Source organism: Nannobrachium achirus (genome assembly GCF_963921795.1).
Source record: "Nannobrachium achirus genome assembly, chromosome: 2".
NCBI lineage: Eukaryota > Metazoa > Chordata > Actinopteri > Myctophiformes > Myctophidae > Nannobrachium > Nannobrachium achirus.
In genome coordinates, this window is record NC_137811.1 from 37,473,107 (window position 1) to 37,492,358 (window position 19,252).

A 19,252-nucleotide genomic window follows, 5' to 3' on the forward strand; every position below is an offset into this window, starting at 1 on the left:
CACGCACGCACGCACGCACGCACTCACGCACGCACGCAAGCACACACACACTCAAACACACACACACACACACACACACACACACACACACACACACACACACACACACACACACACACACACACACACACACACACACACACACACACACACACACACACACACACACACACACACACACACACACACACACACGTCCAGGAGGATATTGCCATGGGAACCAGGCCCTCTATGACTATTCCCCTCTCAGGAATATAATTGGTACCAATCTCTCTTTCTTATTTATTTCATTCCCCTTTCTCTCTCTCTCTCTCTCGTCAACCTGTCTCTCCCTCTCCTTTTATCTCTGGTCTCCCTCTAACTGTCCACCATCATTAGTTCAGCCCTAACTAACGAACTAACTAACCAGCTGGCTTGATATCCTATGCATGTCCATGCTGATTGGTTCCACTGTTCCGAAGTGAACATCAAAATACCGCCTTGACCCAGCAGCGTGCGTAACCACTAAAATGGAGGTGCACAAGTGCACAGTGAAATGGTGAAGACAGAATATCGTCACTGTCGGGCAGACATCTCCAAGCTTCAAATTGTAAAGCAAAGCCCTGCTTCATCATACAAGACTGTCGCACAAAACAAGTAGATCTACAAGCACACAACGCCTCGCAGTGTGTGAGGCGTTGTGTGCTTGTAGATTGGCTATTTTCACTATTTTTTAAATGATAGATACAGTACAAAACGAACGGTTTTGGATATACAAGGTTTCCACCTGAAAACAACGATATACTGTTTGTGGTTCAATGATAAGGGGAGGCAGAAAGACAGCAAAAATAGAAAAACAAACCCTCACTCCCCTGCTGTGTTCTCTAAAGCGTCTCAGGCGATGGAAGAAATTTGTGATTTCGGTGTTCACGATGTGACTGTGCTTTCTGTGAACTTGCCCCAGGCAGGTCATTTTTTATTAAAGCCAACCGAAGCCAAGTTCTTAGCTTCTCAGACACCATATCGACGTATCCATGTTGAACATTAGCCAATCAATACGTGCTGTAATTTTCTTGACCACCCATTACAACGGCAGTCAATTTGCCTTCCAGAAATATCCAGGGGGATGTTGTGGTCCATGGCTGAGCCACTGCATAACTGGTGGAAGATTGGATCCTGTGTTTGCCCTATGCCAGCAGGATTCACCTAGCTAATATGTGTCTCAGGTCTGGGGCTCTGCCGGAGGCTTGAATAACTTGCTATCTTCAAAAGCGCTGCCATCGTCGCAGGAGAGCACAGCGCGTAATCTCTGCCCAGAGATCTTGTAACTGAGCGTTTCAGAGGACAAATATATGAGGCTTACATCCCAGCTTCCAGTCAAGGTGGCAGGCCTGTCTGCTTGAAATGTCAGTATTTTTTTAAATTCAACTGGATTCAACTGGAGACTGCAATAGAAATATGTGGAAAGTTTATTTTGGGAATTTGGAGGAATGCTTTCCAAAATATGAAATGTATTTCTTGAAAAACAAAACAATAACATTAATGTGAATTATTCAATATCTCTGGCTCCAGTCAATATATACAAAAGTGCTAGCCTTTACTACTATTTGTTTAGCCAAGATCCTAAAGTGCATACTTAGGTTTAAAGAAAGCCATAGTCTGCCATTAATGCCAATGCCATTAATTTCAAACATCAATCATCGTCAGTAATCGTTAATTATTCATTTATAACTACGGTATCTAATTTTGGAAACTTTTAGAAAATTGTTTGTGTAGCTTACACCATGTCTATTTTGAAGCTTGCATTCATTTGTCATTTTCACACCAGTGTTTTGTTTTGTCTTTTTTTCTCTTTGGGGAGGTATGATTTGTAAAATGTATCACACTGTGAAAGATGATCAAATAAACTAAACTAAACTAAACTAAACTCATATGATATGCAAAAAACAAAAGCAGAGTGGAACGCAATTACATTTGCACTTATTTCCCATTAAACGAGCACTATAATTTTGAATGAAAAATTTGCTCTACCTTTACTGCACATGCTTGTACGTAGAGGAATACATGTCGGGGGTTAAATCAACCAAGCCTTGCCAGTTAGCTTAATCAAATTTAACGCGGTACAGAGGAGTCACTATGGCTGGATCAGGTAGCAAACATAAGTTAATTAAAAGGCATGTTTGCTAAAAAAGACTCCAAACAAACTCAGCACACGCACGCACGCACGCACGCACGCACGCACGCACGCACGCACGCACGCACGCACGCACGCACACGCACACACACACACACACACACACACACACACACACACACACACACAGCCAACAACCGACTTCTGAGAAGATCAGAATTTGAATCCTGAAAAACATCAGACAGCATAATAACATCATTGATGTGAACTGATTATGTCATAAGAGGCAAATCCCACTATGTAGCAACAGTACAGTGTCGATCAGGAGAATGGTCTTAAAACAGATCTCTCATGTTTACCCGGCCTAATTATCCACTTTACCAACATGCCGTAAAACACTGTCTGTTTCCCCAACGATGGTTCAGCACCCATTTTTACGGGTCGTAAGAAAATATCCCTTTTTCCTAAAATTAAAACAATTTGAAAAATAATTCGAAAGGATTTCCAAAAACAAAAAGAAAGAAACCCTTTAAATAGAATTTCAGGAAGTAAAAAAATGATCTACAAGATCTACACTATCTTTGAAAACTCTAGAGAAAGTTTGGAGCATTTTGAACAAATGTTCTCTTCTGGGGTTCTCTTATGTTCTCTCTTTTCAGATGCAAATACGTATCAATTCAGGGGTCCTTGAAAAAAAGTGGTGCCTTAAGTGGTTCATTCATAATGTATTTGTGTACGTTTGGGTCCCGGGGAGGCACCAAAGTTCATCTTTTGCATCTCAGGCTGAAACAGTTTGGAAACACTGGGGTAAAATAATAATGAATCACATACTATAACAACTTCCACATTGTCGACTCGCTGCGGCATAATGGTTGCGGCTATGAAGGAGTTATTATGAGGTTCCTAATTCACAGTAGTTATTTCCCCCTTGTGTGTGTGTGTGTGTGTGTGTGTGTGTGTGTGTGTGTGTGTGTGTGTGTGTGCACACGCGCGCACATGCACAGTATGCTTGCTTATGTGCATGCATTTGAATGAGCCTGTTGCACACATACTGTACTACAGTATACTGTAGCTACTGTACTTGCTGCTGTGTGCAGTTCTGTCTATACAGCATGTGCATATATTATATAAATGCGCTCGAGCTTCACGTGTACTGTACATGTACGCTTAAACGCATACATGCACACATGCACATGTATGAGTGTGTGCACGCACACGCACACACACACACAGCACACCACACCACAGCACACCACACCACAGCACACCACACCAGTACATGTGAGTCTACCAGTGCGTGAGTGTGTGAGCTGCTCGTGACCCAACAACACAGAAGGGTTAACGCAGCCTGGCGCTCACAACTCACCAGCTGGAACTGATTAACGGCAGTTCACTCAGATAGGGTTCCTCTCACACACACGCGCGCGCACACACACACACACACACACACACACACACACACACACACACACACACACACACACACACACACACACACACACACACACACACACACACACACACACACACACACACACACACATACCTCTCCATGCCTATGGGCTTTTCCTCTCTCTTATTGGCCTCCTCCTCATCCTGTCTGTCTGACATCTCCACAATAAGGGCCGCAGCCATCCGTTATTTCCTTAGTGGCTGTTCTATCCATTACTTTATCCATGAATTGAATGATTGAAAGATATATAGTAAGGTGTTGTGTGCATGTAGATCTGCTATTTTACTGTCTTGTGGGACAGTCTTGTATGATGAAGCAGGGCTTTGCTTTACGAAGAAACGTACACATTTGAAACACTTGAAATTGTTTCTGCCCGACAGTGACGAAATGGTCTGATTAACTACTTAAGAACTATTTTATACTTTGGCCTAAATGGTAAAAGGTGCATTTATATAGCACCTTTATCCAAGACGCTTTACATGTAGGTGTGCATTACATTCACCCATTCACACGCACGCACGCACGCACGCACGCACGCACGCACGCACACACACACACACACACACACACACACACACACACACACACACACACACACACACACACACACACACACACACACACACACACACACACACACACACACACACACACACACACACACACACATTCATACACCGATGGCGGAGGAAACCATTCAAGGCACCAACCTGCTCATCGGGAGCAACTATGCTCATCGGTAAAGACAACTACAGACCCATAGCTTTAGCTAGTATACTGTCCAAAGTTTTGGAAAAACTACTCCTGGACAGATTAAGTGTTTACATAACTACGACTGACAATCAGTTTGGCTTTAAGCCTAAGCATAGTACAGACTTATGCATTTATGCACTGAAAGAAGCAGTGGAGACCTATAGAAGGCAGGGCTCTACAATGCTTGTTGGGTTTATAGATGCATCCAGAGCTTTTGATTGTATCCATCACTATAAGCTTTTTAATAAGCTCAAGCTTAGGGGTGTGCCTAGCTGCTTAATACGTATTCTAGTGTATCCACCCCCTTTCAGGTGGGTAATGGAGTCCGTGAGGGGGGGATTTTAAGCCCCGCCCTCTTTAACTTGTATATGGACGACCTGTCTAAACAGCTGAGAGGGTGCAGTACAGGTTGTTTGATCGGTGAAACCCTTATAAATCATTTTATGTATGCTGACGACCTAACTATACTTTCCCCGAGTAGCAGTGGGTTCCAACAGCTGCTCAATATCTGTACTAATTATGGGATTGACTTTGATATTAAGTATAATGCTAAGAAGAGCATGGTCCTGATCTGTAGAACTAAGGATGACTTAGAAATCAAGTTTCCTGCCTTTTACCTGTCTGGCCAAACAATGTGTGTGTCAAAAAGTACAAAATATCTTGGGCATATTATTTCAGACACCCTAGACGATGATGAGGATATGTCAAGACAGAGGAGAATGCTTTATGTACAAGCAAACATGTTGGTTCGGAAATTTCACCATTGTACTACAGAGGTTAAAGTAAACCTGTTTAGAGCGTACTGCACCCCTCTATATACAGCCCCTCTGTGGGTGAAGTATAAGAGAGAGAGCTTAAGGAAGCTGCAAGTAGCCTACAATGACTGCCTTCGTATACTGTTGAAGAAACCTAGGAGCACAAGAGCCAGTGAGCTCTTGCTCTGTTGAGGAACCTGACTTACAAGTTCACTTGCAGACTGGATCGCTCCTTGAATGGATTAATTGGACAGATGACAGACCCTGGACGTAGCTCAGTCAGGTACACGTCTTCCATTAGAGGACACTGGCATGAGTGCCTCTTTAGCCCCAGTGGGTCTCGGTGAACATTGACAATATGAGTGCCTCTTGTAGCTCCGGTGTGGGCTTGGTGAATGAATGTACTCTTTTTGGAGCTGTGTGGAACACAAGCTCCCTATACGTGGCCGTGTGTGTAGGTATGTGGGTGGGTATGTGGGTATGTGGGTGGGTGGGTCTGTGGGTCTGTATGTAGCCTGTATGTAGTAACCCTGGGTGACCAGAGAGGTGCTGTTGAGTCTAGCCTGCCCTGAGCATCAACTGCAATACACACACACACACACACACACACACACACACACACACACACACACACACACAGCTCCACTTCGAACAGAGGTTCGATTTTTTTATTTTTATTTTATTATCTTTGTAATGTGTGTCTCTACCCTGTGGGCCCTGAGCCTGTAATAAAGTTTATATATGGGTTCAGTGTATTGCTCAAGGATACGGGGACTGCCCATAAGTCTGAAGGTTCATTAGTCTGAAGGTTCATTAGTCCGAATTTAGTTAGGGTTACTGAGGTTAGGGTTAGGGTTAGAGTTAGGCATAGTATTCTTTACAAATTCGGACTAATATACCTTCGGACCAATGTCATGACACCCAAGGACACTTCAACACCAACTCTGGGGGAGCCCGGGATCGAACTGGGAACCCTCTGTGTTCTAAGACGGCCAACTCTACCCCTGAGCCACTGCTGGCCTACAACTGTGTTGCGCCAAAATATGGAGCTATAATCACAGCCACCCTCTCCACCCTTTTCTCTGCCACTGCCTAACTCACAGCATCCTCTTAAACACTATTACAGGCTTACAGTACAGTACACTGTAACATTCTCATTAAAAGTTCATTGAATACTGAGACAAATGTAACCAAATGAACTCAGAAAGGGTCCTTTTGGTTGTAATCTTTGGTTTGTGAACTCTCAGAGTTACAAGTGGACAAATTAACACAGAGGATTTTATGCTGTGTACATATAGAAGCATGCACGCATGGAGACACAAAGATACATCTAACACATGCACGCACACACGCCATACAGTACATGTGCACGCGACATGTACTGTACAGACACGTACAAATGTACAGATACATTAGACACCCGGGTGTACACCTACATCTTGTACTGCAGTGCACACACGCAATATGTTCAAACACACACACACACACACACACACACACACACACACACACACACACACACACACACACACACACACACACACTGTTAAATATTACCAGGATCTCACAATACTTTACATTATTATTTCACAATATAATACTGTATTCTGAATATTACTGTGTAATCACACCATCATCTGTGATAACACAACAAATGACTGTACTCTAAATTGTTATCAGGATTACACAACACTTTACAATATATCTCACAATAAAATATTGTGTTCAGAATGTTACTGTGATATCACAACAAATTACTTGTACTGTGCTGCATTGTGGGATTACATTTCAAATTTATATCCATTGTGAGAGGGAAAGCAGTGAACTGATGGTGAAGATGGAATTATGAAATTATGAAGTCAATTTCAATTCAAAGGAACTTTCAGAAGTCATGTGAAGTTCATAACATTGCTCTGATAAGGTAAGTCACGCTCCTTTTTTACCCCCTCCACCTTAATGACAACTAGTTGTGCTTTCGCGTGTGGTTCAGTCTTGCTCCAGCAATGTATGTGTGCTGCAGGCTCTGAAGTAGCACTGCTTCCCTGCTGACGTGCGCCTGTCGAGCGGCAGAAGACACCCAAGCACACCGGTGAACCGGCACCGAGCGACGCGCGCCACTATGAGCTTGTATATCTGCTATTAGTTAAAGCGGTGTGTGAGGGAAACACACATTTAAACTGTCGAGTTAAATGTGTATTTCCCTTACAAACCACTTCAACTAAATAGCAGATATACAAGCTCATATTGGCGCGCGTCGCTCGGTGTATACGCCAAGCCGTTTCACCAGTGTGCTTGTGTGGTTTCTGCCGCCGATAGGCTGCACGTCAGCGGGGCTTATTTATATCATGTCGGCTGCTTACTAGCTAGCGGACCGCGGTAGAGAACGTTCCCTGCCCGGTTCAATACGGCCGACGCGCGTGGAAGAACTCCCCGCGACGCACGAGTTACAGACCCACACGGGTCCATTTGGTTCCTATATCTATCATTTAGCTGTGGACCATCTGGAACTCCATCACTCGGACGCGATAATGACCGGACACTACTTTGAGAACCACAGACAATCCTTGTGTCAGTTGTACGTATCCTTACGCCGGGTCCATTTGGTTCTTCTCAACTATATCAATGATAATATTTGCACCGGGGGAGGTTTTATGCTCCAGTGTGGCTAAAAGTTGCTGTTGTAAAAGCAACCGATCCACAAGCCAAGCGTCACGACACATGGGAGCCTGTAGATCATTGGTTTTCAAAGTGGGGTACGGGACCCCGCAGGAGTCCTTCAGGGAGTTCCAGGGGGTCCCTGGCTAAATTATAACAGGTCCATTTTGTTCCATTTGTACATTCTGAGAGTTAAATTAACATATATCATCTCAGAGATAGAAATACCATTACATATGTCCTGGGGGTCCTTGAAATTAAAATGGAATCACTACAGAGCCTTCAAAATCTTCTCTTATGGGGGTCCCTGGCGTATATCTTTTCAAATGGACGTCCACTGGCTGATAAGTGTTAAATTGGGGTTTGTGGAACCACAAGTTTTGAGAACCACTGCTGTAGAGATGGTCTATATTCGACGGGTGACACCATCAGATTAATGATTGATCATTAGCCTACCTGTGGTGTCTACTGCAGTAGGAGCTTAATTTCCGTCAAAAATCCTGTCATAAGTATAATGTCCTTAAATCTTTATGCATGGATTAAATGTATATATTTAATTGCCTACATTAAAACTTTGTTTTGACTTTGATGGAATCTCCTCGCCCAGTCGCCCCTCCCCTTTCCTCCACATGTGAGACATTATGGTCATTAGGGTGACATAGGGTGATTTTTTTCCCCTTAATATCATAATGTAAGCATACCTAGAAAATAATGTAAGTCAGAAAAATACTGGAATGTGTCTGAATAGAGATTTTATTTTTTATATTATCTTCATCAAATAATATTAAAGTAAAATAAACTGAACATTTTGGAAAGATTTCATTTATTTTAAACTGTACCAAACAGTACATGCCACAGAGTGATAAGCCACTCTGTGGGCATAAATACATTGTGTGTGTGTGTGTGTGTGTGTGTCTGTCTGTCTGTCTGTCTGTCTGTCTGTGTGTGTGTGTGTGTGTGTGTGTGTGTGTGTGTGTGTGTGTGTGTGTGTGTGTGTGTGTGTGTGTGTGTGTGTGTGTGTGTGTGTGCGCGCGCGCGCGCGTGCGTGCGTGTGTGTGTGTGTATTGTGGAATGCATTTAGCATTTCACCTCTTAACAATATCACACAATGGGTATCTCTGTTCAGGTGATATAATGAAGGATGCTGTCCATTGAAGAATAAGATGGGACCACGTGATGGCTACTGCAACTTCAATCTGCAGTATCCTTCCTGAGGATGGCACTTGTACTCTGGAGTTTATCCAAAGGTATTATACTTATAGGCTACTGAAAATGTATTATACTGAATTTAACATTGCTAATAGAATTTGGCATAGAATAATACAAAGTAGATCTAATGTGATTGACAGATTGATTGAGGTTCTAGATAAGGTTTTAGAGGTCCTGGAGAGAGTTTGGTGTCAGCTTGAGATCTCTTGGGCATGGTCAATCATTGAGGTGGTTGTTGTCTTGTCTTATTTATTTTACAGCTGTGTGCCACAGCCACTGATGTGCAGATGACGGAGAAATTACCAAGCACCCCCTGCTTGATTGTCCAAGGTAGATCAAAATAAAGTGAGTTGTGTCACAGTTTGTGATGTTGCTGATCATTGAAATTCTACTCTTGTTCAATTAGCATTTCACCTCTACAATATCACATAATGGGTATCTCTTTTCAGGTGATTTAATGAAGTCTATGGCCTGGATGCTGTCCATTGAAGAGCAAGTGTGATGGGACAACACGATGGGATCATTATTGGATAGCTGTGGTTTTCGCGATCTACTACAACTTCAATCTGCTCCTGAGGATGGTGTGTGTACTCTGGATTGGAGGTATTGTAACACTGAAATTGTACTGAAGCATTGTACTGGATTGCTTGCAACATTGATACTTGAATGTTACTTACTCTCAGTACTACTTTCTTTCTGTGGTGTAGGGCAGGGGTTTTCAAAGTGGGTGACAGGGTGCCGCGAGATCATTTGATAATATTTGAAATGTATTTATTTGGACAAATATTTAGTATCATTTAAACTTGAAGTACAGTTATTTTCAGTCAGTTCTAACCAAAATGGCTATTATCTCAACGTTTTCCTCTCAACCTAATCACTTTTCACTAGTTTAGTACATTTTATGGATGATAAATACAAAACTAACGGTTTTGGACATAAAAGGTTTCCACCCGACAACGATGATATGCTATAAATATAAGGTGCTGGGAGTGAAAATTATAATGTAGGGGTGCTTCGGATTAAAAAGATATTTATGGGGTACCCTGAGACAAAAAAAGTTTGGGAACCCGGTGTAGGGTTTACTTAAGGGAAAGGGGAACTGCTGCATGTGCCTTGTATAAACGATGCAATATATGTTTATGTGAAAGTAAAAGTTGTTGTCTTGTCTTATTGTTTACAGGTGCTTCATGGGCATTAACCCTGAGAGAGGCTCCAAATCGAAGAAGCGTGGCGTATCAACCCACACGTGAGCACACTTTTGAGACAACTTGTGGACTTTGAATGGTCGATGGTATTCAGGACTCCAATATGAGACACACTCATACGCATTTGAGAAAACTTGTGGACTTTGAATGGTCGATGGTATTCAGGACTCGAATATGAGACACACTCATACGTGTTTCAGATGCCCTACTCTTGTTTGTCCAACTCCACCAGCCATTATTCTTATCTGGATATGTAAAATTGCCAATATTCTTTGCTGATGCCCTGTCACTTCATTCAGCAATGCTCGCCTCTTCTGTCTCGGCCTGCATGTTAGCAAGGTGCATACTGTAATCATTAGTTTGCTTTGTTCTTACCACTACTGTGTTGCTTTATACCTTCAGGACTTATGTGACTGAGTGCAAAGTTGAGGTGTACTTCACATACTTCGTGCCTGCTGAAGTGTGTTCATATAACACACAGGAGGGTTGCCAGATTTCTCCCCAAGTTGTGAAGGCAACCTCCATTTGTGTTATATGGACACATTTCACCTCTGTTCCAGCTGGCATGAGGGTGAGTAGATGAGTTATTTTGCAGTTAAAGGAACAGTTCACTCAAAAGTGAAAATGTTGTATCTGCTCACCACCATGCTGATACAAAGTCAGGTGAAGTTTTTTTTAGTCCACAAAATCACTCCTGGAGTTTCACAGGAAAACAGTGTTGCAGCCTCCTAAATAACTAAAGTCTATGACAACCAGTTTTCAAACTGGCCTCCAGACACCAGACCAAACTCCAGGAGTGTTTGTAGACTTAACACTTCTACTGAGTAAAGGCTTCATGTGTGGTTCTTCTTTGTCCATTTGAAATGTTGCACTTTGTATTGGAATTGTACAATAAAAAGTTTAAATGAATGAAGTTGTTTTTCCTTTCTTTTTTTCTTTTAGCATGTTTGTGTATGTATGGTAAAATCACAGTTAAGGCCCATTCCCACTGAGCCAGATAACAGATAAAAAAATCTCTTTCTTCAGATATTTTTCCATTCAAAGTGGATGATAGATAGTTAGATACAGATAAAACAATATCTGTCACAGATAAAAGAAATATCTGTGGCAGATATTTTTTATCTGTATCTACCATCCACTTTGAATGGAAAAATATCTGGAGAAAGAGCTTTTTTTGTATCTGTTATCTGGCCCATTGGGAATGGGCCTATAAATTCAAATTTACAATATTTTACTGTATTAGATACAATTTACTGTAAATTTACAGTAAATTACTGCCTACTGAGCTGCCTTACATTCACAGTAATAGTGTAAAAATACAGGCAACTACTGTAATATCACAGTAAATAACTGCAATACATACTGCTAAATCACAGTAAATTACTAACATTTCACAGCTGTGAAATTACAGTAATTTACTGCGCAATATTTACTGTGAAAATTACTGTGAAAGTAATGCAATTATTAGCCAGTAATTTACTGTAAATTTACAGCGAATTATTTTACAGTGCACACACACACACACACACACACACACACACACACACACACACACTCCCCCGCTGCCTCACTCTGCAGCAGGGGGAGAAGTGCTATAGTATGCTGAGCACATCTTGAAATGCTGTCAGGGTTCACTGATTGGAGCCAGGTAGACATTTTTGGCATTCTGGTTCCAGTCGGTACCATCCATCACACGTGTGTGACTTCAAAAACAGCCAGATGTACACATCTGCATTACCAAACGCCACACGCTCTTACTGTAACCTCACCTCTGACAGTGTGCAGTGTGAGAATGAACTCTTTCCAGTTTTAACACACTGAAGAGGATTACACTATGTATGAGTGTGCATTTGCTGACACATGCACACCGTATACAGTACCTGCGTAGCACTTGTCTGTGTGTGTGTGCACAGCACGTGCACGTGCATGTGTGTGTGACTATGTGTGCATCTGCTGACCTGCTTGCATGTTAACGTCAATGAGAGTACAAAATGATATGCATGTGCATGTGTGAGTGGCAGCATTTGTGTATGCGTGCGTGCGTGCGTGCGTGCGTGCGTGCGTGCGTGCGTGCGTGCGTGCGTGCGTGTGTGTGTACAATACTGTATGCGTGTGTGTGTGTGTATATGAATCAGTAGGGTGTAGGACTGTAGGTGTGCAGGCAGGTCTGTTGTACATTAAACATACACTGACACAAACTTCTGGCTTGTGGCATCTATAAATGAATCAACACAGTCAGTGGGATGAATGTTGCTCTCAGTTATTGTAGTGTGCTGACTGCTGAACAGTTGCCACTATACATCAAGTTTACAGAGACTGTCAAATGAGTGCTACATGCAGTCTCATGGTGGATCCATTTTTGTTCTCACTGTAATAGATGTTTGCTGATCTTAAAACATTACACAGGCATGCAGTCACGTGCCACGAGCCCGAGCATTCGCACACATACAGTAGTCACATATGAACCCACAAAGCCACAAATGGACACACACACACACACACACACACACACACACACACACACACACACACACACACACACACACACACACACACACACACACACACACACACACACACAAAGCTACTGTAACTCACCTGTTTCAGAATGGAAGAGAGACTTGGAAAGTTCACTGGAGAGATGAGAAGGCAGTGAGCAGTGGACCAGCACTTGGAAGAGACAAACACATTCTACTGATAGGAGACCAGCAGCACAGGATGACCACACAGTCCCAGGCAGGCACAAGTCCTCTCCTCCCTGACAGTTGACCCTGTTGAGATCCTGTGGACAGTCTGGACACCTATCAAAGGGAACACGGTCCTCTGACAGGCAGGCAGCGGAGGAACAGGGATTGCCCGCTCACACAGGATCAGCAGCAGCACCAGCGGTTTGCTTCGTCCTTCTCTGCCAGCAGCAGCAGCAGCAGCAGCAGCAGGCTCACCACCTAACGGAGCACACAGGCAGCAAGAAGCACACTTGTATGCACACTTGTACGCAAGTGTGTTTAGGTCATGCTCAAAGTATGCTCTCTACCGATGTTGTGCAAGCTCAGGGAAACCACATCCTGTCACATATCTACCTCCTCTCTCTGCCTCTCTCTCACGCTCTCTCTCTCTCCCTCTCTCTCTTTCTCTCTCTCTTCCTCTCTTCCTCTCCCTCTCTTCCTCTCTCTCACTCTCTCTCTCTTGCTTTCCTTTTGCTGTTTTGCTGTCTCTCGCTCAGTCTTTCTTCCTGTCTGTTTTACTCCCCTGTGATTGTCTGAAGCAACTGAATGCTCTGACCCAGCCTCTGTTCAGCGCAGCCCCTCCACCCTCTCTCTCTCTCTCTCTCTCTCTCTCTCTCTCTGTTTCTCTCTCTCCCCCTCTCTCTCTCTCTCTCTCTCTCTCTCTGTGTTTCTCTCTCTCCCCCTCTCTCTCTCTCTCTCTCTCTCTCTCTCTCTCTCTCTCTCTCTCTCTCTCTCTCTCTCTCTCTCTCCAGCAGCCGCACCAGTTCCAGTCGACTGACTGAAGAATCCATCTGAGGAGAGGGGCTTGGGGGAAACAGAGAGGGAGAGAGAGAGAGGAAAAGGGAGGGGTGTGGGAGCAACAAGGAAGGGGGTGGGTGTAGGGGGGGACGGGGAAATACCAGAGTTGGAGAGTGAGAGGGAGAGGGAGAGAGAGGCAGAGGTGGGCAGGGAGGGAGAAGAAGGGTGGGTGTTGTTTGGGGAATAAAAGCTTAAAGAAAGATGGGCGTACAGACAGAAGGACATATGAATCAATAGTTTGTTTGAGAAATGGAGAGACAGAGGGGAGAGAAGTAGAAAGTGATATAGTGCGGTGCGGCCGGTGCCACATAGTCAATGTGCGGACATACCCCCTGGCTCTGCAACACATTCTAGTGCAGTGGTTCTCAACCTTTTCTGGCCGTGACCCCCAAAAGAATCATATTTGAACTCCCAAAATTATCATATTTGAACTGGGGACCCCCCACCCTGACGAGCAATGAGAGTTGAGGCATTACATTTTGTATAACACGATTCTATTGTGAAAATTGTGAGGCGTTGTGAGCATGCAGATCGGCTATTTTCACAATGTCTGCCTCTAGAGGTATTAAAAAGTTCTAAAATGTTCACTTTAGAAATGTCCATGTACCCTCTATACACTTACATTTTACGTTGGTTTGTTTACTGTTGAGTGAGTAAACAATGTTGCACATTTTAAGTTAATCATCTGGGGACCCCCCAAAATAATTTGGGGACCCCCCTGGGGTTGAGAACCACTGTTATAGCGTGATATCGTTGTTGTCAGGTGGAAACCTTGTATGTCCAAAACCCTATGTACTCATCATTTTGAAAATGATTTAAAATAGTGAAAATGATGTTGTGCACACATTGTGCTTGTAGATCTATTTTCACTAGTTTTACTTTACTTTACGAAAAGCATACACATTTGAAACTACAAGGTTTCTGCCCGACAGCGACAATGTTAGTAGTGGGGAAAAAGGTTGAAGCACTTACAGTAGGCAGTCTGGTAGTAGGTTTGGTTTTGATTGATTGATTGAATACTTAAAAAAAGTATAGAGGTACAGTTATACAATAATGCTAAGGATAACACAAAAAGCCCCGAGGGTCCTATTGTGGTCCTATATTGAATTCATCAAGACATACAGCGAAAGAATACTCAAACAGTAATGCTTGTTTTGGTGAATAAAGACATGGATGTGTGTAGTGGTACACTCTGTGTAGGGACTAAATATGCATATTTAATACATTCTGGTCAGGACCCCCTATAGCTTGCATTCATTATTTAAGGAGGTGGTCTGTGAGAGCTAGGGACCACTACCCTTGAGTTATAGAGCTATGTGATACATATTCAAACTTTTCCACAATACCTACACCAACACCAACATCAACTAGAAAGGTGAGCTCAGCAGAGCGCGAAACTCCGCCAGCAGGCATGACTGCAAAGCTTGGACAGAGTTTAAGGTGTGGTGATAGCTTCAGTATCTGCAATTGGCTGTAGTTCTGATACATCTCATAAGACAGAAAAACAGTAGTGTTTATATGGCCTGTAGGGACGTTTGCGTTGTGATTCATATAACATACCGTAATTGCCGGACTATGAGCTGTGGCTTTTTTCCCATGGTTTGAACCCTGCGGCTTATACAGCGGTGCGGCTTATATATTGATTTTTACAGCCAGCGGCCAGTTAGTTCGTTTTACAATGGTCTTTAACAAGGATTTATATATAGATTTTTAAAGCCAACAGCCACCAGGGGCGCTCTAGCAGGAAGGACACCTGCGGCTTATAGTCAGGTGCGGCTTATATATGTAAACATTTGTTTTTTGTTCTAAATTTTGCTGGTGCGGCTTATATTCAGGTGCGGCTTATAGTCCAGCAATTACGGTACTTTAGGTAGACATAGTTGTCATAAACCAATTTGAAAAAAAGTTGTTTACAATAAATATTAAGCTGATCAGCCTAGTAGTGGTATGGGATTAGCTGCAGAGTGGCTGACTCGCACGCACACAAGCACACATATGCACGCACACACACACACACACTACACACATGCACGCGCACACAGGAGTGAAAACATGATCTCCTGGCAGAGATCATAATAACAACAACAATGCAGAACCACAATAATCCCCAAAACAGCTGACACAGAAACTGCATGCACAGCACACACGAGCATGCATTGTATCACCTCTGACAGACATATCTTTTGCCCAATGATTACACTGTATCCTGTATGTATACAGTACACTGAATACAGTATCCTTCTACCCCATTTTGCTGAGGCTCCCCCAGCAAGCCACACATTCAGAGCTTCTTGTTGGTTAACCTTTCTGGGAACATCACACAGAATGATAGTCTCTGATGACTGATTCATTGGCTGATTGAATTTAGTTGGCAATATCATCTTTATTAATATGGATAGCGCTTTTTATCAATGCACCAAATCAATGCATATCTCAAGAACCGCTCTACTTCAAACGGCGTGCGTATTGCTGAGGACCCAAGGGAGCGCAGTGGTTAGTCAGTTGGATCAGCAGTTCTCAGAGAATATCTGTTAAATCCACAAATCTCTTTGTATCTGTCTGTGTGTCAGTCTGTCTGTGTCCCTGTAATGTGCCCATATTGAAATCCCTGGTGTCATCAATATAGTACTGTCTGATGTCATAGACTGCCGCCAAGTACTATGATAATACATTCTGCGTACTCTGACAATGGGTGGTTCGGCCAATCGAACAGGGTGTACTAAACATTAGATGATTACTTCACATTTGGACCATTTTACATTAGCACTCCATGGTTTGTTTGATTTTCAAGCATTATGTTATAGTTCTTGAATTATAGTTGTTATGTTACATGATTATAGTGCAGCAACCTGATTTGAAAATCTAGACAAAAATAGTCCCTGAAGAACTAAGTCCATGACTTTATTACTCACACAATGATGACTCAAGAATGACTCAATATTCAGGCAAGTTGACAGGCAATGAAATTGTAAACAAATGGGAAAATGGTCTACGTTTATGTACGATACATGGCAGAATATGTGAATATACTCTGACTTTGATTGATGCTGTATGTGTATATATACCGTAATTGCTGGACTATAAGCCGCACCTGAATATAAGCCGCACCAACAAAATTTAGAACAAAAAACAAATGTTTACATATATAAGCCGCACCTGACTATAAGCCGCAGGTGTCCTTCCTGCTAGAGCGCCCCTGGTGGCTGTTAGCTGTAAAAGTCAATATATAAATCCTTGTTAAAGACCATTGTAAAACGAACTAACTGGCCGCTGGCTGTAAAAATCAATATATAAGCCGCACCGCTGTATAAGCCGCAGGGTTCAAACCATGGGAAAAAAGCCGCGGCTCATAGTCCAGCAATTACGGGTAGTCTTTTATGTAGCTTCAACGACAAGATCAACAGATGCAAAGCTCTTTATTTTTATCGGCAGAAAATAAGTGGCATGTGATGTGATGCGAGAGTGTGGACCAGCCAACACCAACTCGGGACTCCTGAATCTCTGCCCTCCACACCCTCCTGTCTAGCATTAGGGTCTTGAGCTCTGCAGTGTTTTCAGCTCCGCTGGCATGCCGTCATAGGCGGTGCGCCTCTTTCTCTTCCTCGTGTTGCTTCCCACAGTGTCAGTTTGCTTGCCAACAGTCCCAGGTGCCTGACACAGTGCTCAGTGGCACCCATCTTTGGTGAATTAGATTGGACTTGTTGATTTTGAGGAAGAGTATAAACTAGAAAGGTGAGCTCTGCCCAGGAGGTAAGCCCTAATACTAATATTGTTGTATCACAGCACAGTAGCACAGCATAAAAGTAACACTTGCTGTACATCATCTCAACCGTCTGTCTGCCTCCCTGTCTCTAATATTACACAGTCATTCATTGTCTACCTTTTATCTAAGATTTCTGTCATGAATGATTTTCTGTATTCCGCAAAGTCTTTAAGTCTGTCTCTCTCTCTCTCTCTCTCACACACACACACACACACACACACACACACACACACACACACACACACACACACACACACACACACACACACACACACACACACACACACACACACACACACACACACACACACACACACACACACACACGCACGCACAAATGTCTTCACCCCTGGTGATAATGACACATTTTCTATAATGGCATGCAGCAGTGGCTCAGGAGGTATACAGCAGTCATCTGGGAAATTGAAGATTCCTGGTTTGTTCCTGGCTTTTTGTCAAAAGATGAACAGGGCTCTGAGCAATAATTTTACTCTTGTCAACTTGTATATAAGATATAAATGATCTTGAATCTCAAATCTCTTGAAAAGTGTTCATGATGGGTTAGTCTAGTTCTGTAGTATTTAAATTGTATTCACTACTATGTCATTGGTTAAGGCCAATATTCATTAACCTATATGAGAGAAAACGTATCTTTGCAAAAATGGTGAAAAGGAGTAGTTGGCTATTTTGAGCCATCAAACAGTAAATTGTATAGCACAGCACCTTTCTTTGGATTGAAGTAACAAGTGAAACTGCAAATAGTAGCTATAGTGCCTTGGCAACTTCATTGAACAAAATGAAAATGCAAACAAATGACACTTGTCACAAATACACTTGGCTAATGAAACCGAGTCCATAGAGGGGAAAGTATTGATTCATGATCATTTGCATTTGCAGTGAGATTCATTATTCATGAATGAAATATGAGAATGATTTCTGAAACTCTCTCTTCAGCAGAAGAAACCCCAGCTGAAGAGGAGAGAAGAATGGATGACTTCCTTCAGATGAGTCATCCATTACGCTAATTATTATTGAACAGGTCCAACCACACTGACAAAGGTTCACAATTCTACACAACAAAGTCATGACATTGGCCTCTTCTCAAAGTAATTCCCTGCCTAATAGGGCATCCAAGTGCTCATTTGCGAGGCTCACACAGCCCTCACCACAGTGCCTTTATTCACAGGGAACCCTTGTGGTGCTCCTCAACAGTCTCCAGGCAAACCTAACTCCAGGCCACAAATTAATGATATGTCTCACTTGAAGGATGGAGATTTTTACCCCCTCTCTTCATTCGCACAATGGGAGCCCCATTAGAGTTCATAATATACACCTCCAGAAAGCAAGAATGGAGACTGCCCAACCATATCTAGATCACAATTTTTAAATGACCTTGGAGAACTAGCGAATAGAAAAGAATATCATGAAAGAAAGAAAGTGAAGTGGTTCATGTTGAGTGGCCACACTCCTGCCGTTCAACAGAATGAACCATATAAAACAGCAGCCAGGATTCTGAAATGCTCAGCTTTAGCTGTGGCTAAGACGGTTCCCTAATGAACAGTAATGATCACCCACAGTGTAATTGCCAACATGTTTTAGTTTTGGATAATTGCTCCATAATATGTATACAGTATATAAAGGGTGGGGGGAAATGGGATGAAAGGACATTTACATCATGTCTTTTTAAAGATTCTGCTTGAGTACGTTTATTGTGGAAGAACAAATGGGAATGTTCAGTGTGCCGTAACTTTAGGTTGGTGTCCTCCTTGGCCATGCTGAGAACGAGCGCAGAGGACACAGCACTGCATGAGTTTCTACTGAT

The 19,252-nt window shown here is 42.8% G+C and overlaps 1 protein-coding gene across 1 annotated transcript in view; it reads right to left on the minus strand.

The window, feature by feature from the left end:
• Positions 1-13,186, minus strand: part of rftn1b (raftlin, lipid raft linker 1b) — a gene marked incomplete at its 3' end in the record, with an annotated part of 116,001 nt that extends 102,815 nt beyond the window's left edge. Inside the window, exon 1 of the mRNA XM_080741719.1 lies at positions 12,742-13,186. The remainder of the gene's footprint in view (positions 1-12,741) is intronic.
• Between the last annotated feature and the right edge of the window lie 6,066 nt (positions 13,187-19,252).